The 19249-nt window shown below is 40.8% G+C and overlaps 2 pseudogenes; one reads left to right on the top strand and one right to left on the bottom strand.

Annotated features, from left to right (window-relative positions):
* Window positions 1-7731: 7731 nt before the first annotated feature.
* Window positions 7732-8471, bottom strand: LOC124104575 (transcription initiation factor IIB-like; annotated as a pseudogene).
* Window positions 8472-9069: 598 nt separating this feature from the next.
* On the top strand, window positions 9070-17833 carry LOC124104571 (cytochrome c oxidase subunit 7C, mitochondrial-like; annotated as a pseudogene).
* Window positions 17834-19249: the final 1416 nt, after the last annotated feature.

Below are 19249 nucleotides of genomic sequence, written 5' to 3'. Positions count from 1 at the left end.
TAAAGAGGTTATAAACTTCAGCAGGAAAAGAAGGAGAAATGTGGGAAAAGTTATTGTTTTTTTTGGGGAAAATAACTTGAAATGGGGTTATATTTATTTATTTTTTCAGAGTGGGATTTTGGAATTAGTTTCTTGAAAACTTTGGGAATATACTATGAACACAAACAAAAAAAGTTTGCGTCGAAGCGGAAAATAGCTCAGACTACTAAAACATGTGGTCTACATTTGATACTTTTGTTTCTTATTCCCTAGTTTCTACTAAATCCTCCTAAACCCTCATCTCTACCTAGTCGTTTGCTGGTTGCTTTCAGATTCATTCTCTATTCTTCCCATGCTCTGTCTGCATCGAACCTGGATTTCTGTTTTGTTTTTGTTTTCCTTTTGCAGTGCAAAGGATGGAACCAGGCCCCGTGTACACAAGGCAACTGCTCTACCATGGAGCCAAACCCCAGCCCTCAAACCAGGATTTTTGAGTAGGCTTAGCCCATGGGAAGAGTGGGTGGAAATGCCAGGTGGTTTTTCGTGGTGGCTCCATGTATAATCCTTGGTCCTATAGACTATGCTCTCTTCCTAAAGGTCCCCACCTCTGCCTTTGGGGTCCTAGACTCTGCACTTGTCCAAGTACCCACTGGTAGTCTTGGTATGGGCTTTGGCTTTGCCTCACCTTTTTGTGTCTCATTATTCCTAGCAGAGGCAGAACCTCTGGTATTGCTAATCTCAAATCATTGTTCATTTGGTTTTTTAGTTCTTCCATTGCATGGCTAACCATTTCCCTGTATTAAATTCCTCCTGCTTAAATTGCCTCCCCTCGATTTTTAATTATTTGTTCTGTTTATTATTACAGCTCTGTTCTCACCCTGTTTTTTTCCCCCACACTCTTTTAATTAGATGAATTAATCTACTCCCATTTCTTTAGCCTTCATCTTTGCCTCACATATCCTTGTGTTTAGTACCATTTTTCTGCTGTTCTAATGGATGCTCCCACCTGCAATGTTGCAAAACTTTTGAGATTTTGATGCCCTAAATTATTTAGAGAACTGAGAGGACAAAGCAGATAGTGGGGATCTCTTTTGCTCAGAGAAATATGAAGATTTAAATCAGTGGCAGGAAACAGCAATAAGTATAATAAATACTGCGGGTAAGTCACAGAAAATTTAGATGATTTTTCTGCTTTCCACCTGTGTGGTCCAGAATCTCAAGCTGAAATGCTATAGACATCCAGGCAGGTAACATAATTGAGTGAAGTGAGCTGGGTAAAAGAAAAATGGTCTCTTAATTTATGTTCTTTTGACATAGAAATGCTTTGTGTGACTATAAAAACACAGGATTTTTTTTTTCTTTTTTCGTGAGGGAAAAAATGCTCTCTTTCATTTTTTTTCAGGAAAAGTTCTACCCCTTTGACCACTTTTTGTTTTCCCACTTAGTAAAGTCATAAATATAGACAAATACATTTCTCTTATGAGAAACCACTCCTGCAAACCTAATGGTGATGGACAATTCAAAAGTGAAAACATGCCCTTCACCTCAGTGTTAGACATGTGTGGGAGGTGGAAGGGCCTGGAAGGGGTAAGCCCTGTTCATAGGGGTGCAGGTTCTCAGCTCCAGATGAGTGTTGTCCTATGGAAATGGATCTGGTGTTGCTACATTTTTCAGGTTTTAAAAGAAGCCAGAAATATATATTTTATGTGGTGTTTTCTGATTTGAAAATATTTGGGAATATTCCAATATCTGATATGAAAACATATATTTACACCTGTGTTGTATGGGCCAAACAAAACATGTCTACCTGTTGAATTTGTCTTGTGGGCTTACAATTTGTTTTGTGACTTCTGTTCTTGTTCTAGCCTGCGTGGTAAGCCTCAATTCTGTTTCTTTGAATCAGCGCCTCTGAGCTGAAGGCTTGCTGGGGTATTACTTGCTATGGTCTAAGTGTGTCACCCTTGAAATTCATAGGTTTAAACCTAATCGCCAATGAGATAGCCTTACGAAGTAGGATTGTTGGGACATGATTAGGTTATAAGGGCTTCGCCCTCTTGAAAGCCATCAGTGCCCTTTTAAAAGAGGTCCCAGAGATCACCTTGCTGCAACCATGTGGCCAAGCTAGCAGGTTCCAGTGAGTGGTGAAGGAGATCTCCCCATCACCTTTTCTCTCACCACATTAGGACACAGTGAGAAGCCATCCATAAACCAGGAAGAAGTTTCTCATCTGATATCAAATCTCTGATGCCATGATCTTGGACTTCCCAGTCTCCAGTAGGAAATACATTTCTGTTGTTTATAAGCTACACAGTCTAAGGCATTTTGTTACAGAAGCCCAAATGCACCAAGACACTGCCAGGGATTTCCCTTAATCCTCCTTAACTCTGTAGGATATTTGTTGTTTCTTCTGCCACATCCACTCTTCAGCCTTCCTCCTAATCTCTGTCCTGGGAGTCTGATCAAGATTCACTGCACCAATAGCCTTTCTATCTGGCTTCATATAGGGTTCAGTCAGCCAGAGGCACAGTAGGACACAGGGGGAGAGTGACATCTTGAAGTCCTCTGTTCTCATGGCTGAATGGTGAAGATCATTGCTCTTGGACCAGGGCTGTGGCTGTCACTGACAAAATTACAGATGGACAAAATTACACACTCCTGTTTCAACCTGCCTTCCAAAAAAAGCTAAATCTACATTTCTTTTTTTTTTTAAAGAGAGAGAGAGAGAGAGAGAGAGAGAGAGAGAGAGAGAGAATTTTAATATTTATTTTTTAGTTTTCAGAGGACACAACATCTTTGTTTGTATGTGGTGCTGAGGATCGAACCTGGGCCGCACGCATGCCAGGCAAGCGTGCTACCGCTTGAGCCACATCCCCAGCCCATAAATCTACATTTCTTCAGCCACTTTTTCCCCCCCTTTGGTACTGGGGATTGAACTTAGGGGCACTTTTACCCAGCCCTTTTTATTTTTCATTTTGAGACAGGGTCTTGCTAAGTTGATGAGGCTTGTCTTGAGCTTGCAATACTTCTGCCTCAGCCTTCCCAGTCTCTGAGATTATTTGTGTGCACTAGTATACCTGGTAGTGAGAAACTGATGTGACTCCGTTTTTGAGAAACCAGCCTCTACCTCAGAGCAAAGCCTGTCCAAGGAAGGCGGCTTGACCCTTGTCCTTGGAAAAACCCACAGAGCACTCCTAAGCACATACCCACCTTGCTGAGTTGTTTGTCTGTGGGAGGCCATCCTCGCACTTGATTTGAGTTACCTCCCTGCCTGGGTGAGAGGCGCTCAAACACAGTTGTGTCAGAGCCATTCCCCACCCTTTCCCAGGTCCGAGGGCTTGTCCGTGCAGAGGCGTGCCTGGCCACTGACCTGAAAACCCAATCATTGTCCTTGACCTTGGGATGCTGCCCCCCTTAACCTTCATTGGATGGGATTTTCCCTGGATTTTTTGTTCCCAATAAAACTCACTCCCTCGCGTGCTCTCCTTCTCTCACTAGTCTCTCCTGTAAACCTCACTACCGCATTAGGTGGCTGGAGGCAGGAGCTAGGAGAAGCCTTCTTGGAGCTGGTGTGAAAGGTAATTCTTTAATTTAAAACTCACTAGCAATTTCTTATGAACCAAACCCTCTTTCATGAAGCTCCCGCTGGTCACGTGGCAGATTTGTCTGCAAATAACAGGAGAGATCTGCAGTGCCAGGTGTCCCTGACTCAGTTAGGCTAGGTGAGGACCCATAGCAACCCCCTAGCAACTACCAATCAGCATGAGACAGGGAAAATACCTGGGATGCTAGATGACCCCCCAGTAGTTTATGGTGGTTGATAACATGTTGGGAAACCATGTAGTTTAGCATGTACACCCCTCGTGGCCTAAACCAATCAGTTCAAAGGAATCCCCCTCTTGTACTAACCAATCACCCCTACCCAACTTTTTCCTGCCAGTGAATGTGCTAATCAATGTTAAGAGTTGTTGTTTGATTTTCTCGCGGTATCAAATGATTTGCTGTGTGATGTTGTGACACATAGAGTATCCCCCCAAACCTGTAAAATCTCACTGGACAAAGGACTGGGGCTCACTCCCTGGGACCGCTGCGTTGGGAACGGTTGTGAGTCCAGGCTTGAGCTTGCAATAAAGACTCTTGTGTGCTTGCATCGGATTCAGCTCCTGAAGGTCTATTGGGGTCCCATGAATCTGGCATTACATTCTCAACCAATCTTGGTATAGAGTCTTCTGGTTGCAATTATTGTCAAAAATACAATTTTTTTCTTTTCATTGATCTCTCTTGCCTAGGATTGTCACATCAGAAGAAAGGACCTTATGTCTCATTGTCTTCACTTCCTCTAGCTTTTTAAAAATGTAACAATGGTAAAAACTGGCATATTTTTTGCAGTTAGAAGTTCTAGATGAGTAGAAGGTTACTTTTACGTCTTTAAAGTAGTGTCTGCATTTCATAAACACACTTGGTCTTTCCCCCTATTCCTTCATTTTCCCAAGGCAGGATAATCACAATCACAACATTTTGATTATGCTATTATGAAGCATAAGATCTGCCTCTTAATTCCTGTCTGCTTTCTCTCTTTGTGGTCATCTCCACTATCTCATCCCTTATTCTTCTACCATCCATCAGCCTGTTCCTGGTATTTTTCTTTATCATTCCAGATGAAATGTCACTGTGTATTCATCCTTAAGTCTCTTGCTAACATCCTTACTTCCTCTGTCTCCTCATCTTGTAGTAACACCTGCCCTACAACCTTAATCTTATATCTTCTTCTTCTTTATTTATTTATTTATTTATTTTTTTGTACCAGGGATTGAACCCAGTGGTGCTTAACCAGTGAGCCACATCCCCAGCCCTTTTTAATATTTTATCTAGAGACAGGGTCTCACTGAGTTGCTTTAGGACCTCACTAAGTTGCTGAGGCTGGCTTTGAACTTGAGATCCTCCTGCCTCAGCCTCCTGTGCCACTGGGATTACAGGCATGTGCCACCGTGCCTGGCATAGTTCATATCTTCTTTACATCTAAGGTACTCCATCTCCAAAATCTGAGATTTTGAGAGGTGCTGGAGGTAGTCACAATTGGGGGTACTGTGTAGATGTAGGTTAATGGAGTGCATATTTTCTTCAGTCCTCTCCTGTTTTTCCCAGGTTCCCATCTGCATTCCAGCCACCTCACTGTCTACAGGCAATCTTTCCAGGGAAGAGACAGACAGCCATTGTTCCATATACACATCAGCCTGCGTTGGCACCAGGCTGCCATTCCATCCTTATGCTTTGATGGTGAGTCTCGAGGCACAGCTCATCCTTGAGCTGAAGTGCTACCTCTCCAGTCTCCTCCTTACCTGTCTCCCTGGAATTTCTACCACTCCTTATTTCAGTGAAGTGCATTGTCAAAGCCCAAGTTCTGTGGGTAAAAAATCTGGGCATCATTCTAAATTCCTCCTTTAACTTTTCTGAGACTCTTCCAATTAGTCTTTTCTATTCTATTTTTAAAAAAATATCTCTGGTACTGATCACCTCCTCTCCACAACTATTGCTTCTTCTCTCTGAATTGAGATCCTCCTGCTTTTTCCATTAGAAGATTTCTAAAGCTGTGTGACTTGCCTCCCTGGGACTGCCAGGCCTGCTCAAAGCTTCAGGATTCCCTGCTGGGTGGACACACCCGCCAAAGCACAGTGTTCAAGGCTCCCAAGAAACCAGCCATGGAAAGCTTTCAAGAAAAAAAAAATCCCTTCCTTGACTTATTCAGAGATCAAAGAGGCCAATACAACCACAGACTGGAGAAAAAAACCTGGCTCCATTGCTATTAAAATCCATTCAAAGGCTTAGTCTCCTTAAGCTCCCTGCAGGGTGATATTAGAATTTCCCCAGAGGTAGATCCGACTAGAGTCTTTCTGATAGTTCAGACTTTTACATTTCACTATTTTCCTTTTAGAGTGGGAAACAGCTCATGAACATAACTTCTTTACTGTTTTTTCCCCCGCCCCAGCAGGTGTGTTAAATATTTTCCTGTTTCCCACCCTCTTTCAGCTGTCAGTGAGATCATTCCTATATTTAATTGGATTCTTTCCCTCTCAACTCCCATAGGCAGCACTTGGCCAAGAACATAAAGAGGAGGTGTGGGCCCTGGGTCCAGGCAAAGTGTTATGTGTAGTTTCTCCTGTTCAGACTTGAGGGCTCTGTCTTACCCATCCTTGTGCCATTAGGCAAAGCTCTAAGCTTCAGGTTTTGGCTCATGTGTCTCTTCTGTGACCCCCAGGTAGGTGTGCCCTCCAGTGTCCCCAGACGTTGTACAAGCCTCCTCTGCCCTCCAGCAATCATTGAATTCTTTTTCTTCATTGACTGTGTTTCCTCAAGGCAGTGTAAGCTCTGTGAGGGCGGGGGTATGTCTGTTTGTCTCTATGTTCTCAGGGTCAGGCATATCCTAGGCACTTTGTTAGTTGTCAAATGAATGAGTCAAACTTCACATCCCTATCCATTTGCAATGCAAAGAATAATCCAACCCCAAAACTGGTTTTCTCATTTGGATGTATCAACGTCTGCCTCATCACCTGATTAGAAATGTTCAAACTTTCTTTTTCTTCATTTCCCAAGACCGAAAACTCAAAAGTCTTTATTTCCCCCACCTCTTTCTTAAATAGCCTGAGATCTACTCCCTATTGTCTATTACAACACTACCACATTTGTCCAGGTTCCTGTTTTCTCTTTCCAGGAATGAATGAATGAATTAATTATTGGTTATGCCCTCCTGTCTTAATCAATTCAGGTTGCCACAGATTGGATGGCTTAAATAATAGACATTTATTCTCACAGAGCTAGAGTCTGGGAAGTCTAAGATCATTCTTGGATCACCTCCCCAAGTCCCTCCTTCTTAATACCATCCTATTAGGGGATGTACTAGTCCTCAGGCCATTAGAACTTCAGCATATGAATTTTGGGGGGACACATACATTCAGTTCCTAATAACTATTTTAGTGACCATTTTATACCACGTGCTGATTGGTTTTAAAATTCTACTCCAGGAATTTTTAACCTGGAGTTCAGGGATGCTCAGAAAGTCTTATGGATGGTTTAAAGTCCTGAAATATTATGCAAATTACTTAATATTTTTTTCTGGACAAAAGGTCTACCTTTTCTTTTGCTTTTTTTTGCTATTTCAATGACTTTATTAAAAAATTTTTTAAAAAGTATATATATATAACATATATTAATATATATATGAAAATAATGGAAAAAAAGGACCTCTATCAGGTGTATTATTTGTAATGATGTATGTTATAATTGTGTATTATAAATTAGATATAACATGAAATTATAACAAAAACTTTGATTTGGAAAAATGTTTTATTCAAGAATCACATCAGGGGCTGGGATTGTATATCAGAGGTAGAGCGCTCACCTAGCACGTGCGGGGTGCTGGGTTCAATCCCCAGCACCACATAAAAATTACAACTAAAACAAAACATTAAGAAAAAAAGAATCACATCATTTCAAATACCTTCCAAAATAGTTTTCTAGATCACTTCAAAAGAAAGCAAATCAGTAAGACATTTAAATCATTATATATGTTTCACTAGTATATGCACATAGAATGCCAAGCAATAATATTTAGCTTTGGAATGGGTACCATGTCTTTTTTCCTCAGTATAGACAGCCCAGCATTTTGTATAAGCTATGTCAATAGGCAAAGTTCCATGTACATGGGTTTGACATTAGCTGCCTAAATTTATAGCCGTGGTAGTTAATCCACTGGGCTGTCTAATTGAAGTCTGGGGTTTGAGGATAGCTGTAAGATGGTCTGATTGTAACATCAGCAACACCAGCAACACCAGCAACATCTCCAATTTCATTTTGGGTCCTCTTCTTGGCCGACACCTGTGAGGTCATGTAAATAGCTGTTGCAGCTGCAGAGGTCAGGTTCCTCCAAGAACCAAGACCAAATTCCACAGCCTTATTATAGCTGCCATCTGTACTTGCTTTGAAAGTTCTAGGAACCCTTTTTGTCTTCTGCAGTATAAAGGCAAGCAGAAGCTATGGCGTTATTAATTCTTCAGGAGCTCTTTTGTTCATAACTTGCTTGAATAAATAATTTGTTTGATCAAATGTATTTTAAAGGAGGTTGATTGTTTCTGCTATAGTAGTGATTTCCTTGAATGAATTCATTGCTGCTTTCTCAGAACTACTCATTTTACCTGGATTCTGGTACTTAAAATTGCCAAACTCATCCAGACCATCTTGTACCTTTGCCAATCACGGTAGACAAATCTATCACTCAAAAGAGGATTCTGAGGATCTCCAACTTGAGATGGATCTTTTGTTGCTTTGTCATTACTGAAAGGTCTCCATTCAGATTCCACAAAAGTAACTTGATCACCAACAACCAGGTCACCTTCAGGACAGATCATTTTGCCAGCTCAGCCGTCTTCTACTAAAAATGCAACTGAATGGCTTGGACATACAAATCTTGGAGGAAAATCAGAAAGACTGGTAGACATCATCATCACAAAACTGTTGTGTTGAAAACAGGAAGAAATTATGATCTCTGTTGACTTTCAGAGGGGTCTGGGCTGCCCTTCATTGGTCTTATCACCTCTGAATTCTTCTTATCCCCAAACGAGTGTACCTGGGCTGGGGTCCCCTCCTGAAGGACACTGCCTTTATCATGCCAGTCTCTAGTCCAGACGCGCCTGTCTCCTTCAACCCTCCTTTATCAGGTCCCATCCTAATTTTCCAGCCTTATGTTATACTCCCCTCTAGTTCTGAAATATTTGGTCTAGGAAGCCCTGATCCCTTCTGTCATAATCCCAACTGTTTTGCACTCAGCCAGCACTCTGGGTGCTAGGGCAGGGTGAGAGAATTCTCTTTTGAACACTGATAGAGAGCTATAGAGGGCTGGGCAGAAAGTGGAGGAAGCTAGGTACATGTTAAGAAGTGTACCCAACCCAGGATCCTTGTCTGACCCTGCAGAGGCAGAGTTTTATAGCAGGGGAATTATGGAATGTGTTTTCTGGAGAAGAATTCCTAGAGATCTTGTTTAATCAGCTGAGAGGATGGAAGCAAGTAGTATTTTGGCTGATGTTTTGGACCTATCTGTTCATGGAGGATGACAGGAGCACTCAGATGTGGACGGTGAAAAAGCTGACACTGAGTCCAGGTGGAGAGAGCTCCGATGAGAATGCACAGGGAGCACCATTCCAGGGCAGCATCAAGAAGACTAGTAGAAGGTAACTGGTCAGACAATCAAAAAGTATTTTTGAGTAGCTACTTCAGACCTGGCAGAACTCCATTCATTTTAGGAGCTGGACTTTAGTCACAAGAAGGAGACCAAAGGGATGGAGTTGATAGTAGAATAATTGGACAATGGGTGGATTATTAAGGTAGAGTTAGTTACCAGAGTCCAGCTAGGAATCTCATTTATGCAGAATAAGGCAGGAGTACAATTGGACTTGGAATATGCAAGGCCAGCTCTCCCATCTTAATCCCAAGGAATAGTGCTAGAATTTCAGGCATCATGGAAGATGGATAATACATTCTATTTATTGAGTGCTAAGTATTATTCAAAGCACTTCATATGTTTTATTTCCTTTAATCCTCACAATGACCCTATGTACTATCATCTTTTAATTTTTTTTTTTAAAAAAGATGTTTTTTCTTTCACATTTTGTTTTTATTGTGTATTATAGTCCCAGTCCTTTATTTATTTGTTTATTTACCTACATACATGACAATAGTGGAATGTATTACACTCATTATTATCCATTTACAGCACAAGTTTTCTTAACTCTTTTATTTTGAGACAGGGTCTCACTAAATTGCTGAAGGTCTTGCTAAGTTGCCGAGGCTGGCCCTGAACCTGCAATCCTCCTGCCTCAGTCTCCCAAATTGATAGGATTACGGGCATTATCCACCACACCTGGCTTCATTCTTACTTTTTAGAGGAAGAGACTGAGGAATGAAATGATTAGGGAATAACATACTCAAGGTCTCACACACATATTTAGTTAGTGATGGAGCTGGCCTTTGAACCCCAGCTAGCCATTTTGAGCAGGTGACCTTACTTCAGGCCCCCAATTCAACTCACAGGCAGTTTCCACCTCTGCGCATCTGACTCCAGGGTGTGCCGCAGCCTATGGGACACAGTGAATGTTGCTGCCTTACTAAATGTTATTTATTTCTATTGCCCTGACTCCTCCATTGCTGCAGTCCTCGGCCCCCCACCTCTTACCCTGTGGATGGCCCTGACATTAAGCATTGGTAAGGCAGAGACAAAGTGGGGAAGGTTCAGAGAAAAACAACAAAAATGATTCAGGAAAGAAAGGGGTTGATGTATGTGGAAAGATAAAAAGAGATATTTTCATCTGACTGGGCTGGGTGATGGCTAAGAAAGGATGTGAACACCCGAGAGGGCAAAGAATGGGCTGAATCTGTCTTTGTTTAGGTACTTTACAGCTCCACCATCAATACTTCTCTTTCTGTGGTCTCATGCTCAAATCCAACAAAGATTTATAGGGTGTAGGGGACTTTGCTTTTAGATTCAATGTGTTTCCAGAGGCTGCGTCTTAAGTGGATCAATCGAGAGGTAAAAACCTGGGGGCACTGTTGCTAGTGTCTTCATCTGAGCTGACACATTTTGGCATCCTTGTTGAAAGTCATCAAATGAGTGGGATAAGATAGCAGGGTATGATTTTTATGCCCGAAAGAGAACTTAAAGATCATAAAAAGGGGCTGGGATTGTGGCTCAGCGGTAGCGTGCTCGCCTAGCACGGGCGGGACCCGGGTTCGATCCTCAGCACCACATAAAAAAATAAAGGCATTGTGTTGTGTCCATCTACACCTAAAAAATAAATATAAAAAAATCATAAAAAGCTTCATTTTATAGGTGTGAAAACTAAAGCTCTAAGTAATAAAGTGATCTGTGCAAAGTCTTACACAGAAGTTGGTGACAGGGAGGCAGGAAGGCATCCTGATCGGAAAGAACAGCTAGAACCAAAGCTGTGGAAAAGAGCCAGGTTCAACCACAACACAGATGTATTGAGGGACCCCTTTATAGGGGACCCAGCTCTAATCTCCAAGATTTAGCCACCAATCAGACTGACAAGGGTCCTGCCCTCTTAGTGCTTACCTCCTCATAGAGGCCAGAGGAAGGGATGAATCCATGGTAAATTGGCTGTCATCCCTCCTGGATGCGGACTCAGGCAGCCCCAAATCAATGGACAAAAACAGAACTCTGCCAACTGGTCTCTCTAATGCATGACCATTTATCTCCAGTGAACCCCCAATGGAGCCTTATTCTTTATTTATTTATCAATCTCTCTGTAAATTCTCTAACATTTCTCAGTTAAGTGATAGGGTCTACATTCCCTTCCCTTGAATCTGGATGGGACCTTCTAGTCTTCTATGGGTAGAACACAAATAGAATGGACACCACATGAATTCTGAGGCCAGTTTAGAAAAGGCCATGAAGATTCTACTGGTTTCTCTTGGTATGCTGGGAACCTTCAGCTGCTATGTGATTACACACACACACACACACACACATTGCTATACAAACAAAAGTTATTTATCTGTATGCATGTATACACACATACACACATGCATGCATATTTGTATAAATATGAACCTTGAGGTTATGAGGTGTGTCAGAGAGTTAAGGCTATGTGACTACATATATATATATATTATATATATATATATATATAGCTTATACAAATTTAATTTTAATATTTATTTTTCAGTTTTCGGCGGACACAACATCTTTGTTTGTATGTGGTGCTAAGGATCGAACCCGGGCCGCACGCATGCTAGGCGAGGGCGGTACCGCTTGAGCCACGTCCCCAGCCCACACACACAAATTTAAATAAATAAAAATAAACAGAAATCAAGATATCTCTAAGGATTATCTTCTCATCCCAGGAACCAGACTTGTGTGTGAATAACCTTGCAGGATGACCCCAGCCCCATCTACCATCCGAGTGCACTCTTATGAGGGACCCTGAGTGAAAGCTACCTAGCTGGGGCACACTTGACCCCCAGATTCATGGGCCAAAGAAGTTATTGTTACTTTTCCAAGTTACTATTTTGGGGTGATTTATTATATAGCAGTAGATAATGGAAATACTACCCTTCAGAAGTACTATTTCATACTATGTCTTTTCTCAAATCTCTAATATTGTTTCTTACTTGTCCCTCAGCTGATAATTCTTTGTCATAATCCATTGAGAAAAGAGAAGCAAGTGATCAGAGATTCCTTTACCACCCCACCATCCAAACCCACATCCCTGCCAGCAACTGTACCCAAACTATCTACCCTTCTGTTGCAGGGAGTAAAGAGTGAGGTGTCCATTATCCTACCCAAGGCCAAAACCTCTGCTTGGGCAGGTGTCCTCATCTGGGTTGACTGACTGCTCCTGTCCTGAACTTTTTTTTTTTAAATATTTTTTTTTCAGTTATAGAAGGACACAATATCTTTATTTTTATGTGTCACCGAGGACCAAATCCAGCACCTCACTTGCGAGGCAAACACTCACTGCTGAGCTACAGCCCCAGTCCCCTGTCCTGAACTTTGAACCTTGAGGTTATGAGATGTGTCAGAGAGTTAAGGCTATGTGACTAAGTAGCAATGTCTATGGCAATGTCTGGGTGGTGTGGTCACCATGCTAATTTCCTGGGGCACCATGCTGCTAGTGTTCAGGGCTGCCTTGCACCCTGCCCAGTTTTTGATGGCTCCCAGCATCCCCATCTACTTTGTGAGCTGTTTGATGCCTTCAGATGAATTCCTCTTCTGTTCAAAGAAGCTAGAATTTTTTTTTCTTTTGACCAAGAACCCTGACTTATGAGTGATTACTCATTTTACAAAAGGTCTTAAAGGACTTGCCATAGGTCTTCCTGCCTACCTTTTCTTTCTTTTTTTTTTCCTACCTTTTCTTTCCAATGAGGATTTCTCTTAAAATGTTTATACAGAAAGTATAAAGGAAAACACAAAACTGTTTATGCTTCCTGGTAGGTAACTTTATATAGCTAGTCTCTAACTATTGAATAACTAACACTATTAATATGGTTAGAAATCCAAACTGTTCTTGTAGGTTCACATTGAAAAGGCCACCTTCTGTTCTACTCTCTTTCTCTAAAGGAAATCACATTTATGTCACCACACACAGACACATTATGTATGATTTATATGACACTATTTGCATGATTCATTTATTCAATTTGGGAGCTTAGGGTCCATTCTGGGGATACACTGGTGAGCAAGACAGACATAATTCTTATCTTCAAGGAATTTATGTTTGTGGGGCATATGGTCGCCTTCATGAGGCCCCTCAAAAGCATCCCTTTCCTTGTCCAAGTTCTGATCAAATTGAAATATAAAAGGAATGATAGGCAGATGGAGACCATTATTACCTTTATCGTTGCTAAAGGCTATGTTCAAACACACAGCCATGTTCAAACCAGATGGACTTAATGCCCATGTCCAGAGCTGGGCAGCTGTACCCACTCAGCCACAGGCAAGGTTGATCATAGTGGACTTCCCCACTGTGAAGATGGGGAACAACCTAGTGAAGATATTGCAAGGAGGAAAGAGCTCCTGAACCCCTTGGGCTGCTTTCTCCCAAGAGGTAAAAAGAGCTCGCTGAGCTGAGTGTAGTCAGTTATTCTTCTTCAATTTACAGATCACGTAAGTCCTATACCTTCCTTGGCTTGTATGCATAAGGGGCTGAGAGGGGCCTGTGGTGTGTCACTATCCAGGCTCCCTCCATCCACAAGGGCATTTTTAGGAAGGGGACAAGTATGCTTTCCTCACAAAGAAAAACTATAATAATAATCCAATAACCAAACAAATAAGGGTAAAATTCCTATTGTGACAAGTTCCATAAATGGAAGTGTATGGTAATTTACTTAAGCGTTTATTGAACATTTAAGTTGTCCTTTTCTTCTTCTTTCTTTCTTTCTTTTTCTTTTTTTTTTTTTTTTGGGTACTGGGGGTTGAACTCAGGGACACTTGACCACTGAGCCACATCCCCAGCCCTATTTTGTATTTTATTTAGAGACAGGGTCTCACTGAGTTGCTTAGTGCCTCACAGTTGCTGAGGCTGGCTTTGAACTCATAATTCTTCTGTCTCAGCCTCTGAAGCCGCTGGGATTATAGGCATATGCCACTGTGCCTGGCTTGTCCTTTTATTTTCTATTACAAAAATGCAGGAGTGAACATCCTGGGACACTGATCTAGGAACGTGCTTGTCAACTAGCTAGTGATAGGTAAATCCCCAGGAGCACAGTTGCTGGATCAAAGGAAATGTGTATTTCCAATTTCAATAGCTGTAGCCAAATTATTCTCAAGAATAGGAATCCAATATAAATCCCCATGACAGGGTGTGAAAGTAGTTACAGGCTAAAACAATGGATGCCCAAGTCTAATTTAAATGATTCAGATGGCATGTTCATTTTATTCGAAATCATATAAAGTGATAACAACAGATATGTTTGTAGAAAGTTTTCTGAGAACTTTATTCATGTCATCTTATTTAACCCTCATTCTTGTCGGGAGAGTATTATGGTTGCCATTTCACAGATGATGATGTTGAGGCTAAAGAAGATTATACTGGTCCTGGGAACAGGTTGTAAATGGTGGAGTGTCTGAGCCCTGGAAGTTCTAGATCCTTGGGCACCACAATGTTGCACCGTAAAAGGCTGTAAAAAAGGAAAAATTGTAATAAAACGGTGGTGCTGTATAAAGATGAATTCTCTTAAGAAAAGGTGCTGTTTTCATGCAAATTCTGCTTATAATAAGGAGCATGAAAGAATCATCAACAATGTGTAGTGTACATAAGAACTGCTAAATAAAATGTTTTCCAAAGATTTGCATGAAACATCAGCTGGGTTTTGATGCTTGCTGGTTGTTTAAAATGTTTATTCATGTTGAACAATGTTTATTTATTGAATGTACCATCTATTTAAATCAAATTATCTCCATAACTGAATATTTATATGAATGCTTTATTGAATATTCCTAAACATTTGCCCAAACCACAAACGATTTATTCACAGTTATAAATGTTCACTTCTTTAGAGTAAAAAATTGCTTAAAAGGAACTTAAAAGCAAATTGACACTTCTGTAGTTTGTGAACATCTGCAATGCTTTCTGCACGCTAGCTGTTAGATATTTCTGCCTTAGAAAATGGCTGGATATTCTAATTATTTATGTTCAATAAAATATTTAAAATTTACATAGCATCTCTTTTATTGTGTCATATAACAGCAGCAGCTCTTGGCTCTAGGACAGGCCAGTGGATGGATTTTGAGATTTTTTCAGATACCTCAGCTTTGCGCCAGCATTTAATTAGCTGAGACCCCATTTATTTTGCTGTACACTCCAGGGCGATGAACATTAGGTCTTAAATAACCCTGGGCTGAACAGATGCCAGTATGAGCTGTGAAAAAAGCAATAAACAAAGTGATGTAGTGCCTCGCAGTTTTATTCACTGTACTGATGTTTCCAAGGAACCAGATTTGGAAACTTTACTGAGGTGTGTAAGGGATCATTGACCCCTAATTAATGGATATAACTGTGGACTTGCTCAGAGGAAGTCAAGCAGTTCAGAAATCTGAAGGCCAAGGTGAGGAGCCTCGATGTTCTCATCTGTGGGATGGGTTCCAGGGAAGAGTGAGACCTGAGCGGTGGTCCTCTGGATGTTGATCTCTAGGATCCCTTTGGCTGTCTATGATTCAATGATTTGAATGGTTGAGTCCTAATGCTGAGAGAGACTTCTGTGCTCCTTCTCTTTTGAGTGTGCCAGTGACTTGTCCCAATGAGCACTGTTTTATGATTTTTGAACAGGTGTGGGCCCCAGTTTTCCAGGATTACCCCCTGTGTCCTTTCTCCCTGAGCACATGCATCCAGTCAGTGTCAGCCTTGACAGTGCCCTGACTTGGTTTCTACTGTTAAAGTCATAAACACATTGGGAAGGCTGAGAGTGAGTCGTCTGGGGGCAAAATGTGTACATACCTGCTCGCAAGGCGGTTGGGAAGCCTGACTAGATAACCTAACTAGCCATCCTCTCCTCCCCACTCCATTGGAGGGGATGAAAATTCTTGAGGTAAGGGGAAAGTTACCCCCAAGGTGAGGTCTGTTGCAATGAGAAAATAAATCAGAAAACAGGGCTGGGGTTGTGTCTCAGTGGTAGAGCGCTCGCCTAGCATGTGCAAGGCCCTGGGTTCAATCCTCAACACCACATAAAAATAAATAAATTTCTCAACTCTTAATTCTCTCCAGCATCCTTCCTCAAGGCCCTCTTTCTTGTCTTAATACTTCTCCCAGTGCAAGAACAATAAATGAAAAAAGAAAAAAGAATGTGGAATAGTTAATGACGGGGGAGAAGTAAATTAGACGACGTGAATTATCCCCAGGCAGGAATGCAATAGGGGTAGACCGGTGAGCGTGGACCTGGGTGGGGCTGTCTCTTACTCCCAGCACTCACTCACCATCCTAACAGGGCCACATTTTAGGAAAGTAGGAAGAGAAGTATAGATTCTATCCAATGTTTCCCTTCTCCTTCAATTTGGCTTTAAACTGCTCATATTGCTTCTCCTCTACTGTAAGGAAAAAGAAGTCATCAAATGTCCCCACATTCGTTGGTGATGGTGGAGGTGGCAGGAGTGTCCTGTGTGAATGGAAGCCAGGAGCTGCTATTCTTTGCCTTTCTTTGGCCAGGCTTTTATTTGTTCCTATCCATGTTCATGATTGCTGTAGACTCAAGGACCTGGGCCCTCTGCTCCTCTCTGCTCTTGCCTGTCCCTGCATCCTGTTAAGGTGGCTGGCAACAGAGGTCAAGCTCACCTTGCTGGGATGCATGACTTGGCTTGACCCCCACTTCTCTTTCTGGGATTGAGAAGGTCAAGTTCAGAAGGCTGATTGACTGGCTTTCCTAAGAGGGAACTTTTGCCAAATCGTGCCTTAGTCATTTGTTTTTCTTAGCTATAAGGGGGTTGTTAACTGTGTGCCCAGAGAGATATTTCTAGTCTGGGTTGAGGTTTGGGGATTTAGATTAGTTAGGAAAAGTCACCTAATTGGATATATCCTCTTGATTTTAGCTCATGTTTTCCTTTGTTGTTGTCTTATTTAATTAAATGTTCACAAAAATTATATCATATACAAAAGTATGTCTAGGGGGCTGGGATTGTAGCTCAGAGGTAGAGCACTTGCCTCACACTTATGAGCTACCAGTTTCGATCTTCAGCACCACATAAAAATAAATAAAATAGAGGTTATTGAGCCCATCTGTAACTAAAAAATAAAATATATTTTTTAATAAGTACGTGTATTAACAATTAAGATTCCCCCTCCTCAATTGCCATAGTTTGTCTTGTATCATGCCTTGCTTTTTCAGCATATCAATAATTAAAAGTGATTTTAAGAAAATGATGATGTTTAATTTACTACTTACTACCTGCTCAGTGAGCTTGAAATTGATGGTGGATCAAAAATAATGAATGACACTTGGGACAGAGTTAATAAACCAACACAAAGCTGTTTTTTTTTGGACTGAGGAGTGAACAAGTATTTTAATTTTATTTTTCAGCTTTATTCAAGACATGATTATTAACTATAATTACCATGCTGTACATTAGGTCTCCAGAGCTTATTCATTGAGTAACTACAAGACTGTACCTTCTGTTGGGGCTGAGCATCTGGGGGTTCAAGACCTCTGTAGTCCTTCAGAGTCACTATTAGGAGGGCCTCAGGAAGAATTGCCATTTTCAGTGTAAAATAAGTGGTGCTTATTGATTGTGATAACCTTACACATTGGATCAGGATTTGCTGTACCTATCTTTATAGTCAGATACCAACTGCTTAAGAAATAACTATGTTTTACTTGCTCCATTTAATAGATATGAAGACTGTTTTAACAGGTACAATCTCTTTGAAAATTGCATCAAACTCTTGGACTCATAGCAAAACTGGATATGTTTGTAAATAAACTAATGACATGAAAAAAATAAAAAGATTGTACCTTCTGATCAACATCTCCAACCTCCAGCCCTGCCTACTCTTTTATTCTCTGTTTATTACTGAAGAATTTTTTAAAAAAATTTTCTTAGTTATACATGGACACAATATCTTTATTTTGTTTATTTATTTTTATGTGGTGCTGAGGATCCAACCTGGTGCCTCACAGGTGCAAGGCAAGCGCTCTGCTACTAAGCCACAATCCCAGCCCCTACTGAAGAAATTTTGAAACATTTTTCATGTCAGACATTCAAACCCTCCTTATTCTTAAACACTTGCTTAGACTTCCCAGCTTATGGGTGTGTCTATATATGTGTGTGTGTCTGATACACAAATAAATAAATATGGTTATTTTCAACATTTAACTTTCCCAAACAGTGCCGCATTGAAGATCCTTGTATATATATTCTCATGTACAATTCTAAATGTTTCTTTCTGTAGGATGGGATTCTTATCTAAGGAATATTTATTGCTGATCAAGTTTGTTAATGTTCTTTGTTAAGAAGTTCTTATTTCCAGTCTAAGCAGTATGGAGATTCCTTGGAAAACTGGGAATGGAAGAATCATTTGACCCGCTATCCTCAGTCTATACCCAAAGGACTTAAAAACAGCATACTACAGGGACATAGCCACATGAATGTTTATAGCAGCACAATTCACAATAGCTATACTGTGGAAACAAATGAGATGCCCTTCAGTAGATGAATGGATAAAGAAAATGCAGTATATATACATAATGGAATATTATTCAGCATTAAAAGAGAATAAAATCATGGCATTTGCAGGAAAATGGATGGAGTTAGAGAATATAATGCTAAGTGAAACTAGCCAATCCCAAAAAACCAAATGCCAAATGTTTTCTCTGATATAAGGATGCTGATTCATAATGGGGTTAGGGGGGAAGCATGGGAGGATTAGATGAACTCTAGATAGAGCAAAGGGTGGGAGGGGAAGGAAGGGGTATGGGGGTAGAAAAGACAGTGGAATGAGATGGACATCATTACCTTAAGTACATGTATAAAGACACAAATGGTGTGACTATACTTTGTGCACAACCAGAGATATGAAAAATTGTATTCTATATGTGTAAAATGAATTGAAATGCATTCTGCTGTCATATATAACAAATTAGAATAAAAAATAAATAAATTAATTAAAAAAACAACAAGAATAAAACACACACACACACACACACACACACAAAGAAGTTCTTATTTCCAGTCTAGAACTCTTTTAATAACTTAAACACATTTTTTTTTCCCTGCAGGTTG

The sequence above is a fragment of the Marmota monax genome, unplaced genomic scaffold (genome assembly GCF_021218885.2).
Source record: "Marmota monax isolate L192 unplaced genomic scaffold, Marmota_monax_Labrador192_F-V1.1 WCK01_AAM20220418_F8-fsc00001, whole genome shotgun sequence".
Classification (NCBI taxonomy): domain Eukaryota; kingdom Metazoa; phylum Chordata; class Mammalia; order Rodentia; family Sciuridae; genus Marmota; species Marmota monax.
This window is presented reverse-complemented; position numbering and strand designations above follow the sequence as displayed.